At 39.9% G+C, this 18,519-nt stretch overlaps 1 long non-coding RNA gene across 1 annotated transcript; it reads left to right on the forward strand.

The window, feature by feature from the left end:
* The first annotated feature begins 221 nt into the window (after positions 1-221).
* LOC122342427 lies at positions 222-13,623 on the forward strand. Its single transcript, XR_006250564.1, has 3 exons — positions 222-425; positions 4,739-4,824; positions 13,582-13,623. It is a non-coding gene; the product is annotated as an uncharacterized LOC122342427 (long non-coding RNA).
* The last annotated feature ends 4,896 nt before the right edge of the window (positions 13,624-18,519 follow it).

Genomic DNA, 18,519 nt, shown 5'->3' on the forward strand with positions numbered 1-18,519 from the left:
ATTCACGTGTTTCCCACTTTGAAACCAAGGAAAAACATTTTACAGTAATGACCTTAATGAACACAGACTGCAGAGACGAGAGGGAGCCGGAATAACACTGTCTGTAGTCAGTGAACACAGACACACTGGTCAATCCCTTGAGGAGTCTCCGTCTCAGTGTGTGTGTGTGTGTGTGTCTTTCTCTTTCACTCTCAGGAGGAGCTGATAGGGCTCATGGGAGCTCTGTGGAGAATCTCTACATGGCCCAGTATGAGGAGAAGACAGGAAGCGGCCTTTCATTACAGTATAGAGGCTCACACATGGGGAGCGATGTCAGAACGACTCTTTCCTCCAGTCTGCAGGCATCGCAGCCGTCCACTGGTCTGCTAGGCAAATCCTCTCCCTTCAAACCACCTTGGGACCAGGATTACTGAGATTTTGAGAAGGTAGCATTCCCCTTTGTGCCCTCCAAGTGTTGACTTCTTCTTTGTGTCCGGCTAGCTGTGCAAAGCCACCTCTCGACTCGCTGCACTATCAGCTGGCATTTAGAGTTCTTTGGTATAGAACAGACACCATATGGCTCGACTGACCCCGGTGTCAGATCTTAGCTGGTTGTAACACAGGTGCTCTTTCCCCTCCGGCTCGTGTTCTGTAGGAGGGTGACGGTGGCCTTCCCCCAAGATGCTTCATCATGGGTCTCGCTCTGGCTCTTTCAGGCGGACGTTTAACTGCCACGCAAAACTGAACGCTTCACTGCTTCTTCAATCATTCATGTGACAGTTAGCAGCCAATGGTGGCTAATGATTTTCTGTCATGTTCGGCGCACGGCGTAACCGCGTATTAGATATCGGCGACGGATGGACACATCAGCTACTAAAATGGCTCCATTCCCAGGGCCATCAAAATGCACAGCTGTCCCAAAGCAGATGAAATATTCCGCCACTAGTACCTGAATGCGTACGGTTTGATTTTTATTATAGTCACCTGCCCAGTGATCTTTTTTTTAAAGCATGAACGGTCTTTTTTTATGTAAAGCGGGCTCCCTTGTGGATAAACTAAGTTATAGTAAGTTTAGGTGGTCAAACTGTGTCTTGGAACATAGTTTAAGTCAGAAATGACATTTGCAACCCATTTTACTTCGTAATGTGTCATATTTCAGAGTAAAACAGAATATTCGATGTGAAAAGTGTTGCACGCCGGAATGGAGCCAGACCTGAATATGAGTTCACGATGTCCCATCCTGAAACACCACCGGGTGCCACTTTTTAGACTTTTTGCCTGGGAGGTGGAGGCTGAAGATAAAGTTCGCCCTCAAGAGCATCTCAACAATGATGATTCTGTTTGTCATTTGTATTTGCTCTACTGTGTTATCTACAGGCAAGAAATGCAGATTATGAAGTTTCTAAAGCAATATTTTTCTTTGTACACTGATGAAATAGATAGACCAGGAATGTGGGTTTGGTGTGGCCATTTTCCTGCCATAATAACTAAAAAAATTCCAATGTGAATAGAGACCTGAATGCAAGTTTGCAGTCTTCTAGTTCTAACTATGCTGACCAAGATAAACAGTATGTAGAGGATGAACAGTATATATAAAGCATGGTATTTTTTGACGTAATTAGAAATGTAGAATTTTATTTTTTAATGTAAACTCATTGATTTGTCTTCTCATTTTTCTAAATCATTTCATGTATCAGCCAAAAAAAGCACACACACAAACAGACAGAATAACAATTAATTAGACAATAACAATAAAGACTTTGTAAATATGAAACAAAGGGGGTAATTATAAGATCAGTTATAAATTAAGTAGATGTTACTGGTATCAGTCAATGTCACAAAATTTTTATTTCGTCTGTTTTTATATTTCGATCACCCTCGTAAAGTTAATTAAAAGAAACCTAATGATTTAATAAGCCAGCTTTATACAAATTGACTTTTAAACTCCCTTTAAAAGAGCTTCATCAAGAACAACTTACAACTTGCCATAGGCAACATTAATAATTGTATTTAAAAGCTATATATATATATACAATTTTAGTATGATCCGTTGTCGGCTGTAAATGCTAGTACCTGATAATCATCCAGAAATGTAATATCCAAGATGGTCTACCAGGTCACCTCGGCCATATCAGCTAGTAGTCCAGCTAATGACCAGCTAGAGACAATATTTTTTCTTCCTCCAGTGGGGTTTTATACAGGTAATAAGATACCATCTCCCAAGAAAACCAGTAGAGAAACTTTCGCAGACTTGGTCAGCAACTCGGGAAATGAATTGTGGCAAATTTTTTCGAAGGACGCTGCTTTTCCTGCAAAAGTTTATTCCCTCTCAGGATGTGTCAATTTACGCCAGAGAGAAACTCCTGCACCTGGAAATCCGGAAGCTGCATTGATGTCTTCCGTATACCTTATTCATGGCAACATATGTCGGGCCCGGCTTTCCCCACACATCAACATCGTTTTCTGGGCGCGCGTCTCTGTAGGCACCCTGCCACTCGAGTGCCACAAGTATTTATTATTCAAACAACTGTGTTCCTGTATTCTGTTTTTTGGAGCAGAGGAGGAGCAGAGGTCTGTGTTTGGTGTTTTGGACATGCTCAGCTACCTTCTCCATCAGTGACAGCTCCACATCAAACCTGTCCCTGCCAGACTCTCCCCCCCTCCACCCTATTAGCCCCACAGCTATGAGTTACAGTTGTGCTCAGTTGTGCTCGGCTTCTTTGATTATACGGACAATTAAATGCAGAGTCAATCTTACTTTGGGAATGTTTTTGTCTCGTTTTCTTGCTTGGAACCGAAATTAGCGCATTATTGCTTCACATCCAAAAAAAAAAAAAAAAAAAAAAACAACATCCAGAGGTTGGCGTGTTGCATTAGAAGAATAAAATAACACTTCTTGCTTGGTTAAAAAAAAAAAAAGTGTCACTCACTCAAGCATTTTCTTGGTTTCACTTTTTCCTGCACACAAAAAAAACATACAAACGCACACACATCTCCACAGAGTAAAGCCGTCTTTGAGGAAATGCTTCCTCTGTATATCTACGGCTCCATCCTAGCCTCCCTGTGCTGCCAAAAACTAGCTTCACTTTGCATACAATATTCATACCGTGTCTGAAAAATGAGGCTTGAAGGTCTGGTCATCTGAAAGACCGGGCAATCAGCGATTGTCTCTGGTCCTTATAAAAAAGAATGGTTCCTCTCCATGCGAGGAGACGGCTGTGAATGGAGTTTTTTTGATGAGTGACACCCTCAGTCATACTGTTGCGTTTTATGTGTGCTGCTCATTAATAAAGAAACACCCCAGAGAGGGCAACGGGGGAGAAACTCTGTCAGCGGAGCGTGTGCGCGCGTAACTTTTTTGTCTTTTGAAATGTCAGGTGCAATTTCAGCTCTGTGATCTTCTGAAAGCAATGCTCGGTCCCGCAGTCGTGTAGCTGTTTACCGTCTCTGCTTTTTTTTTTGACTCCTGTCAGTTTGCGTAACGAGGTGACATGTTTGTGGGATAGATGAGGCGGTGGAAAGAAAGGGTGCAGAAATACTTTAAGCATACCTCCAGGGGTGTATGGGAAATAAATCATTAATGTATACACAGCTAACCAGTGATCAAAGGCACTGGCGTTTACTGCCAACAAACGGTGTGATGGATATCTTTTGGGCCCTATAGTAAGACCCTTAGACAAATAGGTAATAAGTAATTAAATATAAATAACAATTCATTAAAAAAATATTGGAAGTTGGAACTTAAAAAACATTTCATGTCAGTCTATATATATATATATATATATATATCAAGTAATATATAAAATAATTCAAATGACTCGCATAATGAATAAAATGAATCAGTTTATATATATAGACTTATATATTATAACTGATTTATTTTATTCATTATGTGATTAATTCAAATTATTTCATATGTTACTTGACAGCCCTAATAATTTCTTGCTGTAAAATCATGCTAATAATTTTTGTTGACAGTGGCAGTTTTGTTGCTGTGTGTGCTTCTGCTAGGGATCATGTGCTGAACAAAGTAATATTCTGCAATTTTTTATATAAATGTTATGCACAGATGCTATGTTATACAAGAACGTACATGCATCTCTCAACAGCCTTTTTTTTCAAAATCACTCCTCCATGCAAAATACATTTCTGCGCTCAGCGAGAGGAAAAGTCATTTAGACCTGTTAGCTTTTAGTGAGCATATTAAATGTGTCAACTTGTAAGTAAAACGGTGTAAATGCTTACAATATTCATGTTTTTCTATTTGTCAACCAACAGTTCATCACAAATTCATGACAAAAGCCTCTGAAACGCCTGCAGTGGGAATGCTCTGTACAGCGCATTTATTTTTGAAAAGACATCATCCATTATGGTTCATCATTGGAGATTTGCATCCTACGCTTTCAAAACGAGATAAATATTTTTCTATCATAAATTCTTTAAGCTCGTAAGCCATGAAAAAATGAAAGCTAGCTGCTCTTCTGCACAGTAATTTTGTGTTTAAAAAACCACTAATGGACTTGTATGTCAGTTCGTTTACTGAATAATTAACAGCCGCATCGTGTGCACAATGCGCAGCCATACATTATTGATCCTTGGTTGTTTTTGACTCCTCTAGAGGGTTTTTATTTCAATTAATAAACACTCTGTGGTTGAATATGCACACATTTCTAAGCAGCACGGTTTGCTATGTTTTAAATAATGCTGTGCATATGTATTCATTTTTTAATCGATTTTCCTTTTTCTCTCATTTTTGTAGAACATCGATGGCTCAGAACATTAGGAGGAGCTTTGAGTGTTTTCCAGGCATGTTGAGCTCTGATGATTCTCATATGGATAATACAGGTTTGAGCTCTTCAGATCACACTCATGATCTCTAATTTCCTGCCATTTTTTGCTAGACCTCAAATCCAGCATAAAAGTCTGTACACAAAACTACAGTGACATTTCAACAATATCATCTAAAGAGTAAGAAACAAGGTCAACGCTGCCTTTTTATCAAGGGACTACTTTAGCTCCCAGTGGAAACCACACCTAAACTCTTCATACTAGTAAACTTGTGGTGGGATCTAGGTATAAAAAACTGTTGTTGAAATGTAGAAACAGAAGGTTAGGTTTCCGTTAAAAGGTTTCAGAAGAGCTTTTGTCGCTGAGACGGTGGTGTTGCAATGGAAAGGAGGCCCCAGTAGTGATTTACCAGCTTAAAGTCTGCGTCTCAAGGGCATTTACATTATCAATTAATGGAATATTTAAAGGCTTAGCTTATGGAAATGTGGCTGACTGAAATGGCTATCCATACCTCTCAGCAGGGGCTGTAATTACATTTTCAGAGCATTTCAGTGAGAGAAGGCCAGTGGAGGCGAGCTCCTGACCAATCCCAGGAAGCTCGCAACTGTATAATACGGCCGGTGCAAGTTTCTAAGGCGTGCAGGTATATAGAGCACAGCGAGTCTGCTTCTCCTATCAACTGGTTCTGAGCTTAAAGCTGTTCTTGGATCTTTGTGAAGATAGACATCATCATTACATCATCATTTTACTCTTTAGTGTCACGTGATCTGCCAGAAATGTTTTTTTCACATTGTTCTATAATTAACCTGATCAGTTATGATCAATTATTTTTTAATACAATACGGTGCATTCGTTTCTAATATTTTGTCTTTATTAACACTTTTGATTTATTAGATAAAATGTCTAATTTCAGTACAGTACAAATGTGTATTTGGCAGAAATTGATGGGATGAAAAGGACTGAATTGAGTTGTGAACCTGATTTGAACCCACATTTCCTTGCACTACAGTGCTATGTGCTAACCATAAGGCCTTGGCCCCGCTGAGCAGAATTGAGAAAAGATCATCATCGACATAGATCGACATGCTTACACCTCATTTAAGGTTTGTGCTGTCTGGGATACTAATGTCTGCCGGCTTTAGAAAACACCAAGCAGAAGCCGTGCAACACATTTCGTTTGCTTTGTTTAGTGAGGAAAATTCAGAAAATGTGTTTTTCTGCTCCCCAACTGGTCTGGCACCGAGACAAAGACATCGTATTTCTCATGCACAGTTAACCTTTTCATTAAACTACATTGCATAATTATCGCAAGAAGCCCCGGCATCCTCTATTGTTGTTTAATTAGCCAGTTAATGTTGTTAGTCTGTGCTGCAAACCATTCATTTGTCTTGCTTAAGGAGCCTCTCTTTCCGTAACGGGGAGGAAATTGAGTTTGTTATTTATTGTGAACAGAGACAAAGTGACGGTTATTAAATTTTAATAAGCTCCAGTTTACACTGCTGAGTTGTTGATGACAGCGAAAGGCTTTATTACAGGACTCCGCTAACCACTGGCGAGAAATAAACAGGGCTTCTTGCCTGGTGTTGCGAGCTTCCTAGCTTTTTCACGGAAACGGGACTTCCTTTCTTTTCTGTAAGTTGTCTTGTGAGAAGGTGAGAAGACATGGCGTGCTATATGTGAAGTTGCAGTCACGTATTGATCCTGGTAATATTCCTTAGCACTTAACCTTTACACTAGCTGGACGGGATATGAAGTCCCTTATTGAATGTGTACTTTTATGCCTTCCTCTTGTGACGGGCCTAATCGATAGCCTTTGCTTCATTAGTTAGCAGAGCTCTCAGTTTTCCCTCCTTCAAAGCTGAAATTTATCTGCGTACAGCAAAAAAGGGAAACCAGGTGCTTGTTAGACCTGGTGTTTTATGTCAGTCCTGTTACTGGCTTACAATACTAAATCAATACTGGTCTTGTTTGGTGTCAGATTTATGATTATATTTAGTATGAATAATAATAGGGTGTTCCATCAACTTGAGGCTTATTTTTGGGAAATCTCTTAGAACATACTTACACTTACATTTTATTTCACTCGAGGTCATGAACATTTCCAACGTGATTTCATTTCTACCACCTTCATTTACACTTTATTTACAGTTTTATTCATCTACTAATTTTTACCGTAAATTGTCTCGATGGAAAAAAACATTTAATATGTTACAATTATTTAACAAGGCTCAAAAAGGCTTTGTTTATTGAATTTAAGGCTCATATAATAGATAGCAAATTTGTATATCATAAACCCATACTAAATCATACTTTTTCCATACACACACTAAAACATACATGCGTAATTTGACAAAATGAAAGTTTGACTGGAAATGATGCATAGTAAAAACAGTAATAAAATGATGTTTACTTTCTCATTTTATCACATGGATGTTCTTTTCTGACGCTTTTGTCTCACTCATTTCCCTTTTGAGAAAAAAGTGAGTTTGTTGTGGAGGAAATGACCCTGGTGTTTTTTTCACATAATATTAAAATGATTTGTTTGTTGAAACATTTTTAGGGCATCTTAAATGCAGTTATTAATATTTAATGGATTATGGATTGTGAGTTGAAGAAACGCTCAGTATTGCTTGTGAATTGCCGATTCAGGTGTCTTTGAAGCATGAAGTCAAGACATCGTTGCAGCTTTCGGATAAAAAGTTTTATCCTAGAGATTCAGTGTGTTTTTATTTTTATTCCCCTTAGCTGTTTTTTTTTGGATACACGCGATTAATCACCCTCAAACCCGCATCTGTTCCTCTGCACACCTTCACCTGAAATTCTGCAGTCGGAGTCCCCGAATTGCATCCATCTTCCCTGTGCAATTGGTTGACACATTATCTCATTAAAATGTACAAAGAAAACTCCTTCTCTTTATCTGCGATAATCTAATTAGCATGAGGCAGATGGTTTAATAAGCGATATCTGCGCCGTTTAGCCTCCCAGACGCCCAGGTGGAGAGCCGGGGAGCCTCCTCTGGATGCCTCCTCTCTCCCTGCCTGTGAATGGCTCTCCTGGGCTCATATTATTGCTTCCTCTGCCTGAGGGTAGCAGCGCTCGTTGCTCTCCAGATATGAATACAGAAGAAGAAGCTGAGGGAATCAAACAAGATGAAACCCTAATTATTTTGCTTATTAACCAAGCCTAACTAGTTAACAGATGTTCGGAGGTTTGCGCTGCGAATTAATGCACTCTTTCCTTCTATTTTTTTTCTTAATTTTAGATTGTTTGTCTCGTCTACATGGTTATCAGCGATAATGGCACTTGCCCGCGGGTGAAGATCAATATCATATTATGCAATCGGCCCGTTCTCCTTACCGCTTGAGTCTATCAGACGTGACTAGGAAGAGCAGAAGGGCAGAGAGAACGAGAAAGGCCGTCATTAAGAAGAGGAAAAAGTCCAGTGACCAGATTACATTACAACCTTGTTTTTCCCCACTTCTGACAGTTCTACCGGCTGATAATGAGGCGACGAACCCATTGCCCAGACGTGAACGCTCAGATGAAGTCCGGCCGACAGCCCAGCCATGGCCACTACATCCTGAATCTAGGCAAATAGGAGCGGGGCAGGCAGCCTTCGCTTCGGGTCTGAAGCGCATGGAAAGATCCGCTCAATTACCTCCCCAACTTTCAGCTGAGGTCTTCTTACTGACCGGCTGAGAGGAACCGTAATGAGGGTGGATTTAGAATAAAAAGATGTGCCCATCTACAAAGGCGGAAGGCAGCTTGGCCCCAGATTGATGGCTGGAAATGGTGGGGAGGTCAAGGCAAACCCGTGAAGCGTCACCCCAGTGAAGGATATGGCAGAACGGCCCAGCAGAGCCAGAGAGAAAGGTGGTCTGCTTCCCAGCTCGCCCAAAGCCTCATAAGCAACTTAAATGGAGCTTTGCTTCACTCGTCTACACTCTGGAAAGACCTTAACGGCTCCCATTAACACAAACCAAAGGGAGGTCTTATGGAAGGCAGCCACAGAGTTGCTCCAAAGCTCAAAGTTAGAGAATAAGGACTTGGGAGAACTGGATTTTCTTTCAACTAAAGGGGAGTATTCAAACAAAAATAATAGTGCAAATATAACTATTTAATTGAAAACCAAACTGGTGAAGCAAGTACACCCCTTCACTACCTGGATTTGACCATTTGGCATTTCAAGATCGCACACAAGCCTGACCTCTGTCCTCATATGATCTGAACAACATGCCAATTAAACGCTTTGAGAACTAATCAGCCTCAGAAACACTTTCAAAGGAAATTGATTATTTCTGAAAGAAAACATGAAATTAGTCCTGCACTTCTTGCCTTAGGTTAGAGATTAGAAATCGTGCTCGTACTATCTAATTCAAACCAGTGCCAGCTCGCTCGGAGAGGAAGGACCCCAGAAGTTAATTACACTCAGCTGTGAATTGAAACAATATCTAATTGCATGCTGGATTAATTACAAGCATCTGTGGTGTGCACGCCTAAACAAGAGCCCTCATAAATAACAGCAGGTACATCTACACAGATGGGAATTCTCCAGCACAACCCTCAGTTTGCTTGGAAATCACACTACTACTGTACTTTTAGTTTGATAAGACAGTCTTTGGCCTAGAATCATCATACTTTTTAATCATAACCGAGCCTATTTATCCTGGTATTAATATTTCTCTGGTGATCTGATCACAAGTGGTCAGCTGAGACTGATCGCAGTTTACACCTGGTATGTAATGCAGATTCCCGTCTGTGAAAACTTCTGATTAGATTTCAAGACCAGTGTGTGTGTATGCATATGCTAGTACTTTTGTCAGGTTTTGCTTTGTTTATGAGGGCCAAACGTCTCCAGGTGTTTCCAGATGTCCTCATAAAGACAGTCAAATAATGAAATGTGGCTAACTTCTTGTCCCCATGAGTAAAGCAGCATTATAACGGATTTCATGTGTAAAAATACCAAAACTTCAAAGTGGAGTTAAGCTTTGGGTTAGTTAGTCTATATGGTAATTATAATTAGCTTAATTTAAGAACAGTAGATGCCACTGGGAAGACCCTGGCACGTTTTCTTCCTTTTTTTTTTTCCGGCATCTTGTGTAGGGTCTCGGTTTCAGACAGATCATCCCTTCGCTCCCCTTCCGGGCGCCGATCAACTGCCGTGTTTACATACAACACTCTTCAGTTTAAAGGAATTTGCATAGTCAAATCCCTTCTCATATTATAAATGTAATTAAATCTCTTAACACAGAGGCAACCTCTGAATGTTTTCGCTGCTGAAGCACTTTTTCCCCCGCTGTTTTACAATCAATTAAAATGAAGGAGATTCACAGTCATCGCCGAAGCGCTCTGATCAGCATCAGCTGCGAGTTTATGATGTGCGCAAGACAGTCGCAATTAATGCGCGCCCTGCACTCGCAGGTGTTCTGCGCCTCAGGCCGCCTCGGGAGAATCATATCTAACTTTGTGCGGACCTCAGTCAAAACTAAGACTTTGCACGCGTCAGGTTTGCATTAAGAATATTAATGCCCATATTAATTTTGTATTGACCTTTCTTGGCCGGCTTCATCCGGCAGTCCAAACAGAGAAAGAGGCAGTTTTAATTCCCCGGCTTGAAGGCAGAGAGCCTTCGGCTAATGAAAAAAGGCAGTCAAACAGAGCTGCTCACACAACATATTAAAATAGCAAGATCAATAGTCCACTCTATGATTATAGCCAAACATTCCCATATTCCCAAACAGCATGAAGGGAAGAGTACAGCCCTTTCTGTTGGATGCCAGCAAATGAAATCAATAGCACGACTTTAAGCTCAGGCACTGAAAGTAATAGGTTTTAAATATTTGTGATGTCTCCGGTGAGCGTTTTGTGGAGGAGGTCTATTTTAGGATACTCTTACTGCAGATATGTGCACAATTCTCTGTATTTATGCCATACTCAGCAATATTCGAAAAGCCTGGCCTCATGTTGAAGCGTGTTTCTTAACTTTATGGTCCAATGGATCATATTACTGTAGGATCGTGCATATGTTTCTGTAGCAGGGAATCTTTTTTGGTCTATGACTGGTTTTTGAGCTTCCAGAATTTTGGCAACCCATGTAAATGTATTACCTAAACTCCTTAGCACCTCCTAAAAAAAAGAGCTTTTGTTGTTTTTGGATTCAACAGATTCAGTTTGTAAATAATGTATATTTGATTTCAAGAAATCTTAGAAAAGTTTGTGAATATTTAAATTAATAAGTCCTAGACGTCACATGAGCCCAAGCTGAGAAAGTCTGAAATCAACATATTAAACCTTTGACTCTCAGGTAAATGAACACTTCTCAAAGTTCATTGTTTCATTAGTTTTCAGATTTCACGTACATTGACCGCTGTGTTTAGCCGCAAAATAAACTTCAACAGCGACAAAGGGGACGAAAGGAGACACGTTAAGACTTATGTTGTGTTTTTCTAAAGTCGACTTTCTGTGTAAAGATCACTCAGGAGAAATTACATTTCTGCTTTGATTTAATTAAAGCTAAATATTGGCCAATCGTCAACGGCCGGCCTGGCGGATGCTTGACACTATAATTATCTCCTGAGGTACTTTGTCTTAAAGGCTGCGCTCGAGCGTGAAACCAATTCCAGCGTTCACTCATCAGGGGCCACGTCGCTCGGCTGTGTTTGCTTACCGCTTCTTTAAGTCATTTCTGAATTGCACCATTGGATCAAACGGGACCGCTTTGTGACTCGCATTGGCCGGGGAATTACAACTACGCTGCTGTTAATGAAGAAAATAATTCAGTCTGTTTGGTGGTCTAGTAGGTGGTAATTTTGAGCTGAAATGTGTTATGTTTTATTGTGAAGGTTGAAAGAGCCTAATATCTAGACACCAATTCTCGAAACAGCCTTCACAACCCATTGTACTTTGTCAGTGTGATGTATCTGTGATTTGTAGGAAGAAAAATGTATGGTGAGACATCAGCAATGCACTGGATCATAAAAAGGGGTGTGAAACGCCTGAATGGGAAGACTGTTATTTATGGAAAAAATAACATCAGTCAAAAAGAAAATTCATTTTGATGAAGGCTTAAAAAAGCTTTTCTAAAATAAATTTTATGTTAGCGTTTGTCTTTGCATAATGATTAATTAAACCTTTCTAATTTTAGTTTAGTTTTTCCTTGATATTCTAAAATAACTAAAATTACAACTGAAATAAAAATTAAAACCGTTTTAAAATATAAAAACGACTAAATACAACGTGCTGACAAAAATGTTTACAATGTTTAAAATATATCAATTGTTTGTGTATGTATATTTATATATATGCACACACGCACACATTCATACATACACAAAAATTTATAGAATATGTATGACTGGGGCTGACTGATCATGTGATCTTAAAATGGCTGCCTCCATCAGGTGACCTGCTCCATGTCAAAAAACCCCTGCTTTTATTGGGCTGCTGACACTCAATTATTTCCACATTCAACACATTTTTCAAGGGATACATTTTTCTGTCATAAGGAAATAATTAGCGGATATGCCTTTAAGAATCTTAATTTTAGGGTCAACTTCAATTTCAGAGGGATTGAGAGGCCATGATTTGTGCTCAGACAAGCAGACGGATGCAAATGTTAGCAGATGTGGCCTCCCAGACCAGAAGTATTGTATTGCGGTGATGTAACTTGTAGACACTGCAATATGTTGCTTTTGATGGCACAGCAGCAGAGTGTTACGACAAGCCGAGAGTATCCACCCATACATGTTCTATACTTTTTGTCATTGACTTATCTACTCCCTCTCTCTTTCTCTCCTCATTCCTTCTTTCTTTTCTTGAATTATTCAACAATGTCACAGCAGTGACCTGTCCCTTGTCAGCACTACCTGCAGTACCTGCAACTCTGAGGCTGTGGTGATGTGAGGTCTGTCTCTCTTCTTTGCTTTCTCTCTCTCTCTCTCTCTCTCTTTCTCTCTCTCTCTCTCTCCTGGCTGTAATTTGTGTCGGTGACAGCAGGTTGACGACTGAGCGGCAGCATATGTTTGTGTGTGTGTGTGCACAAGGCCTCCTAACACACATTTTTTCCCTCTCGCTGCCGTGTCATTGTGAGAAGCCTGGAGGAGACAGGCCGCGGGTTTTTTAACCCGGCGCTCCGCCGTTCACAGCTGCGACTTGTCACATTAGTCAACTCAAATTTTAAGAAAATCAATTCCAAAGTTTAATTCGCTCGACTCCCATGCCTGTTCTCCCTCCGCACCTTGGCCGCCGTGCCCCCCACCACCCCCCAGCACCTCATGAAACAGACTCCCAAGGGGCACAAGTCATCAATCTTAAATCACGTCCTCAAAACTAATGGCGGAGCTCTGTGCCGGTCCTGCTAAATTGAATTATTAGTGGATTGACAAAAAACTGCTGGGATTATTTTAGGGACAGGCAGTGAGAGGCTTAATGACAGGAAGTGGCGGGGGGTGGAGGGAAGGGAGGATGTGGCCAGAGTGAAGTAAGAAGGGAAACGATTCAGAAGGGTCTTCGTTTCCATCCGCAAATCATAGAGGCATGTTCACCTGTGCGAGCTGCCAGTCTCGGGCCGAAACGCACTCTCTATGCAAGTATGCGAACGCAGAATGCATTGCACTCTCGATGCACCACTAGGGGCGCTGGAGCATGTGTTAGCTTAAACTGTCCTTCTGGTAGAGAAACAATATGAAGTTTGACAACTAACTGAAGAATACCACATATAAAGGTTAAAACTGTTTTGCCACTTTTAGCGTTAGTAAGACAAAGGGATTATGAAATGCATCTTCTAGACTTTTTGTCTCTTTCTTGTCTCTGTAGACTTTTAACCGAGTGCAAACTTCACCACCTCAGCTTTATAATCTCAGGAGGAACAGGTGACGTTTTACAGAGGTATGAATATTTCTGAATCATTTAATGTGTGAGAGTGTTGAGAAGCAATGTTTTTGCCACTGATTTGCCACAGAAAAACAGAGAAGCTGTGTTAACACGTAACACATCCTGTTTCTACTGAAATGACTCAGCCAACTAGATCTTAATTCAGTAAATGCTGTCACAAATTTAGTCGACGGTTTGAGTCTTTTTCATTTAAATAACTCAGAGGCATTTGGTTCTTTTGCAAATTCATTATGTTAATCGTTTTGATTGATTAATAAAAAAAATAGTTCTAAGCAGTCACACATTCTTGAATTTTCGATTCATCAAATATATTTAGATGTTCTTTTAAGTGATATTGTAAAAAAAATGTTCAAATTAAAATAATAATAATGATAGTAAGAACATTGTAAAAATACTGTTTGATTAAGAACAAATGACTCTTATAAGTCAGTTATTTTAAGTAATAACACCAAACGTTTCATCACACACTGCATTTGTAAGCACAGGTACTGAAAATCTCACCTTTCTTAGTGGGTGAATATTTCAGTGTATGGAGATACTCATTTACTAAAGTTTAATAAATCGTAAATAGTATAGTTTAGTACTTCACAAATTGACCTCTATAGGAAAAGCTTGTGTTCCCATCCCAACCTGCCAATATTGAGTGGTTTGGGCATGTAAACTGATGTTGAGATGTATTTACAGGGTTTTCCCTCCACCGGGTCTTGTGTTGTGTATGAACGTGTGTGTTTAGAGTTACAGCTGTGCTCCCGGCACATGATGGTGATGGATGAAAGTTGCTCTCTCCCAGAGCGCGACACTGAATTAAATTGAAAGGTACTGTTGATTCCCCCCGTTACCGCCTCAGAATCAAGTTTGTTAGAAATTGATTTAAGCCAGGGGGGTCTTTGTGGAAAGAAGAAGGCAGAGATTTCCTCTTGATGGGAAGGGATGATTAGATTTGTTTTGTCTCTCTTTTTTTCCCTTTGCTGGTGTCAGCAAATCAGATCAGCTCTCCCTTGTCAACACAAGCTCCTTGTTGAGCAGTCAAAGCTAATTTGCAGATGTGCCACTTGTTATTTTTCATCTTACTTCCCCCGATACCCCATTCCCTTTATTCTTGTCTGTCCGCCAAGGTGTTTTGACACTAAATGTTGAGTTATCCTGTTCCACCATTGAAGTATGGTGAGTGATCTGTATAGAATCTTTCACTGTTTAGCCTACACTTTGAAAAACAAAGGTTCTTTATTGGCATCCATGGTTCCATGAAGAACGCTGAAGAACATCTATAGGATCTTTATAGATGTTTTTATAGTGATTCTTTTAACAACTGTTCTTCTATGGCATCACTGCAAAAAAAGCCATTTTGGAAGATTTTTAGGAGCATAGATGAGAAGTTAGACGCTATAGAGGTTGGCTGTCATCTTTCCTGCCTTTTCTACAGGATGCTTTCCTTGGGGAAACCAGAGCTTCTGACTCGTCATTCATCACCGGTGGTTCTGGTCTGTTTTGCAGTCTCCAATGGCAGGAGTCTATATCCATCTCATCCATCTTCAGGCCAAAAGTCTCACCTCAGCACTGCAATTAAACCTCAACCTCTTGTGCCTAATAAACAAGTGGGCCATGTTAAACCAGATCAAATGCGGCTTATCATATCTTCAGCTGTTTCATTCAATTCAAAGATGAACCCTTACCTCCACTCGGTTTTTACCATCGGCCCCTTAAGGTGTCAGTCAACGTGTCATTAGGCTTCCCCCGAGCCGCCCCGGGACGGTGTCCTGTTTTGAAGACTTCAGTCCTTCCCATCACAGCGATGGGGACTGAAAGAGACTAGCACCGTAAACCTCCATGTCTGTGCCGTCCACAAGAGATTTGTCAATACACTGAGCCATATAGGTTCTGGCAGGCTTTCTACAGGGACGGCATTTGCCTTGAAGTACTGTCTTTTCTCATCTTCAATGTCAGCCCGCGGGCTGGAAGACAACATATGTTCTCTTCATGTCCACCAGACACGGGCCCACCAGTCACATGACACTTTATTGAGCTTAAACGCATCACATATTTCAGCTTTCTTCACTACTACGAGAACAGATGGCACAAATTACCATCGCAGAGATACTTTGACAAACATGCAGTGTCCCAGCACCGAAATGACAAAATCATTAATTGGTATTGGGTACGTTGGTGATTTTTCGCACAGCATGAAGGCCTGTCTGAAACTCAGAGATGTAAGAGATTAATCTGTTGCCTTCAGGTAGGTGAGATGAAAATCAATGGCCGCGATGACGACTCCTGACTGTTTGGAGTTGCTCTCCTCTTTAAACAGAAGAGAAAAGCACTTCCTCTTCCTCCTGGGGAAGTCTCTTTTTTTGTCCTTGAACGGGCTTTGTGATGGTGACCCCTCTGGCTGTGGTAATTATGACAATTTGAGGAATGGCCTGCAACTATCAGTGCTTTCCTCTCATTTACTCAACGTGGGATTTAATTGATTTTACCACCCAAGAAGCCAACTAAATATAATCATATAATAAACCCTTTCTCTGTGTAGAAAGTGATTTTTGTGCTCCATGTGTGACATGCATATGGCTGCTCTAAAACTATTAACAGTTTTTGTTGCTTTTAATACATTTTCTGTTTTCAGTATTGTGAAAAGATTTTTTTCAGCTAATTTATTAATTGATAATTTCAACATTCAACATAGTTTCAGATCCGTTTAGTGAGATAGTAAATATAAATCAGTTCTCTCATCTCTCTATTAATATTTAAATACTAATTATAGAATATAAAGCTTATTAAATTCGAGTATTAATAATACAAATAATTTCTGTAAATTAGTACTTGTTTTTTTTGTTTTTTGTTTTTTTTAATGAATGTGCTGTTTTCAGTATTGTGACACTTTTGTCAAGTAAATAATAAAAAGTAATTCAACATAATCAGTGTCAAATCTGTTTAATTATATTTTAAATATGAATCTTCGAAAGGTCTATTTTTTTGTTTTTTTATTTGTTTATTTGCATTATTTATTGTAATGCTTAATCAATTGTTAATTATTTATAAAGTATTACTAATTTACTAGTATCAAAAAGTACAATTTATTTCGCTAAAATGTATTATAACTGTTGTTGTTGTTTTTGATACATCTTATTTTGTTTATTTAAATCTAAAATTAATCTAAGAAGAATCTTAGAATATGGTTATATGTTATGACAGACATTCAACTAGCAATAGTTACACAGTTTAGTGATCATTATGTAAACGTATTTAACCACAGAATGACATAACTGACTAATCTGAAGCTATTAAATAAATATTATAAAGTGTTGCCCAAGTATTTCATAGTAAGTAACTCCATTACTCACTGTGTATGAATATGAAAACGCAGTTCATTTTTGTAATATTCATTCAAGTATTTCAGTGCAGCCATAACCCAGAGTCCCACGTTGAGAGCTATAATCTTGCGCCTCTCTGGATGTGTGGAGCCCTTGTTAATGTTAAACAGAGATTAGCCCTTTCATTTGCCATACAGCTCAGTTCTCGCCCCCTCGTCTCCTCTGCCCCCTTCAAGTATTCAAAATTAATACTACCCTCAGCTCCGAGGCCACTGTCTGATATTAACAAAGTAATAAAGAGAATGAATTTTTTAAAGCATATATTCTTAGAGGGTTAATATTAGACTGTTATCAATGAGAGGTCAAGTGATGTGGGGAATTTTGCTGTCAGTTGTAGGAGCTCTGCAATTTTGATGGCTTAGTCGTTATTCATTTAACTTTATTTTATATGCCGTATAGGTGAGCAGCCTTTTTCGCAATGAGCGTTTTTTTGTTACCATCAGTATTTGGGGTTCTTGGTCAAAATGTCCAGTATTGAACACAAACTTTATTACTCCTTTTCTAGATACAAAGATGTGATGCCATCTTTCCTTCCGCCTCTCCAAACATCTCAGTTCCTCTCACTTCTTCCTTTCTGTTGTCCTCTCTCTCCATTAATCTTTCTGAAAGGCCTGATATCATCCATCTCCCCAGTCGTCTATTCCCGAAGGGTAAATTACTCCAGAGGCCTGCGTGGCCCCGCTCTGTATCAGGTTGACCCACGTCTTGTTTGCCATTTTGTGTACGCCGCTGTTTATTTAACAAGGAGCAGAGTGAGCGGGCCTTCCAGAGACGGTCCTTTGATAGTAACTTTGACACCCGAGCTGAATAATAACCCTCATTATGGAGTGGCTGACAGCTCCTGAAAGAGCTGATTTATGAATATGCTGGGGGCTGAAGCCTGCTGCCTTTCCCTGCTCTCTCTCCACGGCTCTGCCGGCATCTCAGACGGACACCGTCCCTCTGCTTCTACCTTCCTCCCTTCTCCTTTCCCCCTTTCTGTGCTAGTGATTACAGGCACGTTACATCAGGAGACTGTAGGCCAATCTGAGAGTCTGAGTACTAAAATCAGTGGTAAGAAACAAACATTTCCTCTGTTAGTGTTTGGGTGAAAAAGAAGACAATACATTGGATGGATGGATAGATAGTTGAAGGGATGGATGCTAGATTAACAGAAGTAGATGAGTAGGTAGTGTACATGAGCAGAGATGGATGGATAGATGGTTGAAGAGATGGATAGATAGATGGACAGAAGTAGATGAGTGGATAGATATTGTAAACATGAAGATATGGATGGATGAGTGGGTAGATAGTGTAAATGGGTAGATATGGATGGATGAATGGCTAGGTAGATACTTTAGATGATTAGATATGCATGGATGGACAGATAGGTAGATAGATGTGGATGGATGTATAAATACTGTAGAAGCTTGATAGATAATAGTAGATGGGTTGGCAGAGGGATGTATGGATGGCTCGACAGATTTGTGATCTTTTGTCAAAATATTGCTTG

This window comes from Puntigrus tetrazona, chromosome 4, assembly GCF_018831695.1.
Source record: "Puntigrus tetrazona isolate hp1 chromosome 4, ASM1883169v1, whole genome shotgun sequence".
Lineage (NCBI taxonomy): Eukaryota > Metazoa > Chordata > Actinopteri > Cypriniformes > Cyprinidae > Puntigrus > Puntigrus tetrazona.